A 5,982-nucleotide genomic window follows, 5' to 3' on the forward strand; every position below is an offset into this window, starting at 1 on the left:
GCACCTGCGCACCCCGCCGCGGCTGGAGCCGGTGAGTAGCGGCTCGCCCCGCGCTTCCCGCCCGCGCCGTCCTGGGTCAGCGCGGAGCCCGGGTTCGGCACCGCTGCCCGCCTGGGCGCGGACTCGGCCGGCCGCTCGGGACCGCCCGCGCCTCGCAGGGAGCCGGAGGAGGGAGGCGCGGCCGCGAGGGGCCCCCGGCCCGAGCCTCGTCCCTCCTGCCGTTCGCCAGGGCCCTCCTCGGTCCCCGGACGCCGCGGCTGCGGTTGCCGGAGGCGCCGCTGGGAGGCGGGGAAGGCTCGTGGGCCTCGGTCGGCGCGCGGCCGCGGGGCGGGGGTGCGGAGCGCAGGGGGCGGCGAGGCCGCAGACACCCGGGTACCCGACGGAGGGGACGGGTTGGGGTCACAACCTTTCCGTGGCGCGGACCGGACCCCCGGCCCAGACGCAGGCCTTGCACTCGGTCCAGGGCGCTTTCCCGCACTGCAGACACCTGCCGCTTCTCGGTGTGCGGCTTCTGAGTGGCCGCTCCAAGCTCATGCTCTGCAGGCGTGGCACTCTCCAGTGCCTTCCAGAAGTTTGAAATTACGTGCAGTACTGGCTTCTGGGAGAAAACAGTTCGTTGAATGGCTGCGGAGCCCTGAAACCAGGTGGCTGGACTGGCAAGAGTTCATTTATTCATTCGTCCGACAGATAGGAATGTGCCGCTGGTGCTGGGGTCATGATGGGGCTGGTGGTGGCAGTGAGGGGACGGCTAGAGGAACCAGGAAGGTCTCTGCAGAGCGGCGTGTGGGCCTGCGCCTTCTGGGGTGGCTCGGCCTTCCCCGGGCAGCTTGCGGGGCCGGTGAGGAGCAGGTAGACCCGCCCAGAGCTCCTCCCCTTCCCAGGCAACTGTGGCTCCCACCGCCCGGCTTGCCTGCCCTGCCTCCTGCCTGGGGTCCCCTCTGCCCCCAAGCCTCCCCGCCGGCCTTTCCCTGCGGAGGGGAGCTGGGGGAGCTGCAGAAGGATACGGTGTTTCCACATTCCGTCTCCACGCACCAGGCGCTTGGCAGGCTCTGCACGGGAAGACCGGGCCGGGCCACCTGGGGGCAACCCCTGGGAGTCAGCCCTGACTGAGACCACATTCTCTGAGCCGGGAGGCGAGTGGGAGGGGACATCCTCTGGCTTCAGGAGTTTAGATGGCAGCACTCTAGTGAGGTACAGCTGGGCACAGGACACTGGCCAAGCCTTTACCTGCAACCCAGAGTGTGTGTGCCCTCCTCTTCCGCCCCTCCTGCCCAGGCAGTCAGCACTTCATGGCCGGGGTTTAAAGGTGGGCATCTCACAGGCTGGGCACCAGGCTCATGAGATGTAAGACAGGTGACTAATACGATGGCTTGTGGGCTTTGGTGGTGTTTGGTGCAAAGAGCTCTGGGAACATGGGGTGAGTTGCCGTTAGTTCTGTCGCAGAGATTAGATGGGACAGGCAGAGAAGGCTAGGCTATCAGGGGGGCTCTGAAGGATGAGTAGGAGTTTGCTGGATAGAGAAGACAGGGCGTGCACTCAGGGTGGTGCAGAGAGTGCTGGGGGGGGTCTAGGTGTGAAGGGGTTGCATGATCTGCGTGGAGGCCTTGCCCTGGGGCTCCTCACAGCCTTAGCTGACCCGGGAGGCTGATTGGAGGAGCTGAGCTTCCACTCATTGCAAATGAGAATGGCCTGCCCAGGAGCCCCAGCAGTGCCCAGGCCCCTGGACTCGGAAGGAAGGATGAGGGCAGCTGGAGGGGATGGCCGTTTGATGACAGAGCCTTCCAGGTGGGAGTCGTGGCCAGGCGGAAGGGCAGGGAGTGATGTTCCCTCTAGCGTGAGGGGGAGGAGCCAGGGACAGGACAAGGGGCCACAACTGCCGGTTTTTGGACTGCCCCAGGACCATGTGCGTCTTGCTGGTGCCCAGGGTACCAGCTCTGGACGGCAGGTGAGAAGCCTCGCTCTAGAGCTGTGACAGCTGGAAGTGCTTTCTGTGGTTGCTGGTCTGGTCGCTGTTTGCCAGCTTGGGCTCTGGAGGGCAGTGCAGGCCTGGAGTGTCCCCGAGAGTGGCTGGTCCTGCCCGCCCCATGGGCCTCACATGCACAGGTTCCGATTAGCGGTTCCTTGGCTAGCACACCTGGCTGGCCACCCCCCAGCCAGTGACAGTTTTGAGGAAGACAGCTACTCGTGGCCAAAGAGAATAGTGATGACCAGCTGTCACCAACTGAGCTTCCTGTGGGCCAGACACACATAGAGGGCTTTGTGGGTGCTGATTAGCTTGTTTGGGCATCACAGTAATCAGAGACTAGGCTGGCATCCCCGTTCTTCAGATAGGGAAACCGAGGCAAGGAGAGGTCGAGTAACTTGCCCGGGGTCACATCCGAGGGAGTCGGTGTCCAAACTCCCAGCTCTGACTGTGGCACACACTGCCTGGACTGCCAGCGGCTCACTGCTCCGTTCCCTGGACCCTGTCGGCCCGTGAGGAGGTGAGGAGTGGAGAGGCCTCCCTGCCAGCCGGGGGAGGGGAGGGGAGGAAGCTTTCGGGGAGTGCCCAGGACCCTCTTCGTGGGATTTCTCCCCAAGAACCAGCCCTGGCAGGCTCCACGGCCCCACCCCCCGCGCGGTCTTTTTCCCTTCTGCTCTGGTCTTGCCCACGGTGGTCCCAGTGGGGAAGTTTCAGGAAGGGGCGAGCGCAATCATCTGAATGAACACAGAGCAGCCACTCTCCGGAGGTGCTGCTGCTCGCAAATTGAGGTCTTGGTTGGCCTTTTGGGTGTCTCTTTCCAGGGTCCTTTTCTGTAAAAGAAGCTACTAACTCAGAAAATGAGGAAGTGGTTTATTTTAAATTACTCTCTCTCCTTAGCAAAGCAAATGGATATTTTTTAATCTCATCAGCTTGGTGGGGTAGAGGTGGAGGTGGGAGGTGGAGGCGGGTTTCAAAGGGGGGCCGTAGGCCAGCCCTACAAAGGAGTGGTTGCTTTCGGGAACTGGAGAGAGGGTGCTGCCCTGGTGGAAGGCGTGGGTGGCCCCGGTGGTGACTGGCCTGGGAGTGGCTGCACAGAAGCGGGGCTTCCTCCGCATGGGGAGGGGTCCTCTTCTGGTCTGGGGCTCAGTCTGGCTCGGGGTCAAGGTCAGCAGGGAGCTTTCTGCAGAACGTCCTGCCCCGGCTTCCACTGGTCTGGCGGGACCCCGCCTGCAGGTGAGTCCCCTTCCGTGCCAGTGGCTGTGGGCAGTGGGGTGGTTCCTCCTCACTTGCTTAACAGCCCCTTTCTTTAGAGGGAGGAGAGGGAAGCTGTGGCCTGGCCGTGGCCAGCCGGGCTTGTGGGGGGGGCACCGTGCTGCATCTAACCCCAGCCCTTACCCTGCCGCGAGCTTTTACCCGAGGCCAGCGATAATGCTGCTGTGTTTCCGTGACAGGGCGTCTCTGCATCTGGATTTGGTTTAATTTGCGTAACTCTACATCTCCTTGTAATTCACACGCTCATTCTGTGAAGTTCTACAGATGTGAAACCTTGGTGGTGGTGGTGTTTCTCGAATACGTGCTCGTGTCTTGGCAAGTGTTCAGGCGACCGAAGCCCTGGGTCCTGGGCGGGGCTGTGTCCCAGGAGCTCCTACCGGGATCTCCACCTTCCTCCCCCCTCCGAGCCGAAGAGAAGGGGAAGACCCTCTTTAAGTGGCCAAACCACGGCCAGGCCCAGGGTTGGGCAGCAGGAGGGCAGGACGGGAGCAGAGCCCAGCCAGGAAGGAGGCCGGGGAAGCAGATGGCGTGGAGAGGGCCCTCGGCACGAAGGCCGCGGAGGCAGCAGACGTGCATCCCTCTGAGAGTGGGTCCAGGAGCACGACATGTCACCAGGAACCCTGGTACTGTGTCAGGGAGGCAGGCAGGGTTTGTGTGCCTGGTTCAGGAGAAGGCCAGTTGGCGGGTGGGTGACACACGTGGCGTGGCTCTGCAATCATGGTGTCAACACAGAGCTGCCTCCTGTGACGTCAGACCTGGCATCAGAGGGTCTGAGGGTAACGCTGGCTGCAGGCAGGCGCCTCCTCAGAGACAGGAAGGGGAGGCCCCTGGGGTTCCACAGGGGAGCCCTGAGCTTTGGGTGCCGAGGTCACGCGTGTGGACGTGGCTGCCTCTACATGTTGGGGGTGGGTGGAGGGACCGCAGCCCGGCTCAGCACCACCCTGCGCCCTGGAATTGGGAAGATAAACTCAACTAGGAACCTCCTAGCTGGCGTTTCCTCGCCCTGTCCTGGGAGGGGTGCGTGGCGCTCTGAGGCCGGGGAGGACTGGGTGAAGCTCGGCCTCACAGAGTGGCCTGGTGGCTGTCTCGTTCCTGTTACCCCTAAGCCTGACTTCCCCCAAGTTGCAGACAGCACGAGACCCGTCCTGGCTGTGAGACCCCTCCTGGCCCCGGGTGTCTTTGCCTCCCCAAAAGCCTTGTTTCTCCCCTGGGGGTCTCCCATGAACCTCAGAGACATTTAACCCCCAAATCCCTGACCTGGGTGACCAGGGAGCTGAGCATGGGGTCCTTGGTGGCGCCAGCAGCCCATTGGGGTGCTCAAGCGAGGGCTGCTCCGTTCTCACACGCCAGCAGCCTGCCCGTCCCCGATCTCGTGGATGAGGGAAGGGACTCCTGCCAGGACTCAGGAGGCGGAAGGACTGCGGCCCGTGCAGGCCCTTCTGTCCAGGTTGCTGGCCGGCTGTCCTTGCCCTTCTGCTGGGTCTAGCGTCTCGCCGGCCCTGGCCCAGGGGCAGTGTGGGCACGGCCAGGTCTGCCTTGGCCTTGGTGACAGCCCTTTTCTTCTACGTGACGAAGCTCTATGAAGAGTTCGGGGTGAGGCAGTGGGACAAAGGCTCCCCTGGGCATTCTGGGACACCCGTCTCCCACTCAGAAGCCCAGGACTTGGGCAGGGGAGGCAGGTGGGAGACCCCAGGTCAGGGAGGCCTGAGGGATTGGGGACCTCCAAAGACAGGGTGGACACCCCTCCAAGGACAGGGTGGAGCTGCAGGCCTCTGAGGGCTGGCTCCAGTTACCCCACCTCTTCACGCCACCCGCCCTCAGACTGCCTTTTTATGAAACCATATGATTGAGATGTAGTTTTCATACTATAAAATTCACCCATTTGAATTGCACAGTTCAGTGGTTTCTAGTATATTCACCGAGTTGTGCAGCCATCACCACAATCTAGTTTTAGAACAGTTCAACACCCCAGAAAGAGTTCCATCCACATCACCAGGCACCCCCACCCTCCCTCCACGGCCCTGATCTGCCTTCTGTCTGTGGGCTCGCCTGCTCTGGCCTCTCGGGTCAGTGGAATCACACACTATGTGGCCTTTTGCGACGGGCTTCTTTCCCTTAGCATGATGTTTTCAAAGGTCATCCGTGTTGTAGCATGATCAGAGTTTCGTTCCTTCTTATGGCCAAGTAACGTTGTGTTTATTGATTCATTAGTTGATGAGCATTTGGAGTCTTTCTCCTTTTTCTGCTATTATGGATAATGCTGCTAGGAACATTCACGTGCATGATTTTCTGTGGACATGCATGCATCTTCCTCTCTCTCAGGTGTGTACCTAGGAGCACAATTGCCCAGTGGATCCACGTGGTCCTTCCTTGGCTACCAGAGGTGAATTCCAAGCAGCAGTGGAACTTTGTTGACTCTGTTTCTCTGGTTTTTTTGGTCTCTGTCTGCCCCCCAACCCCTACTGATTTTGTGTTTGGTTTCTGCTGTGCACATGGTAGGTAAATTATTCCAGTTGGTGGCATCCGACATTGACGATTGGTGTATGGTCTCAGCATTAGGTCATCTTTATAGATAGATGACAGATCTATTCTCTGTTGAGAGAGATGACAGAGAATCTGGATTGTTGAATTTTTTCTTTGTGCCCTTAGGCTCTTGCTCAATTCAATGTAGAATTCTGTGCCCACCAGGAAGAATAACTCTTTGACATCTGGACCGGTGAGTTTTTGTGTTGCTGTGTTTACTCTTG

The 5,982-nt window shown here is 60.5% G+C and overlaps 1 protein-coding gene across 2 annotated transcripts in view; it reads left to right on the forward strand.

Annotated features, from left to right (window-relative positions):
• Positions 1-6: 6 nt before the first annotated feature.
• BID (BH3 interacting domain death agonist) overlaps positions 7-5,982 on the forward strand; it is a 27,407-nt gene continuing 21,431 nt past the window's right edge. Inside the window, exon 1 of one of the 2 annotated variants that reach the window (XM_012651071.1) lies at positions 7-31. The gene's annotated coding sequence lies outside the window, so the exon portion shown is untranslated. Of the gene's footprint in view, positions 32-2,461; positions 2,484-5,982 lie in introns of those variants that run through there. The other variant, XM_012651072.1, reaches the window with a different exon arrangement.

The sequence above is a fragment of the Propithecus coquereli genome, unplaced genomic scaffold (assembly GCF_000956105.1).
Source record: "Propithecus coquereli isolate 6110/MARCELLA unplaced genomic scaffold, Pcoq_1.0 Scaffold346, whole genome shotgun sequence".
NCBI lineage: Eukaryota > Metazoa > Chordata > Mammalia > Primates > Indriidae > Propithecus > Propithecus coquereli.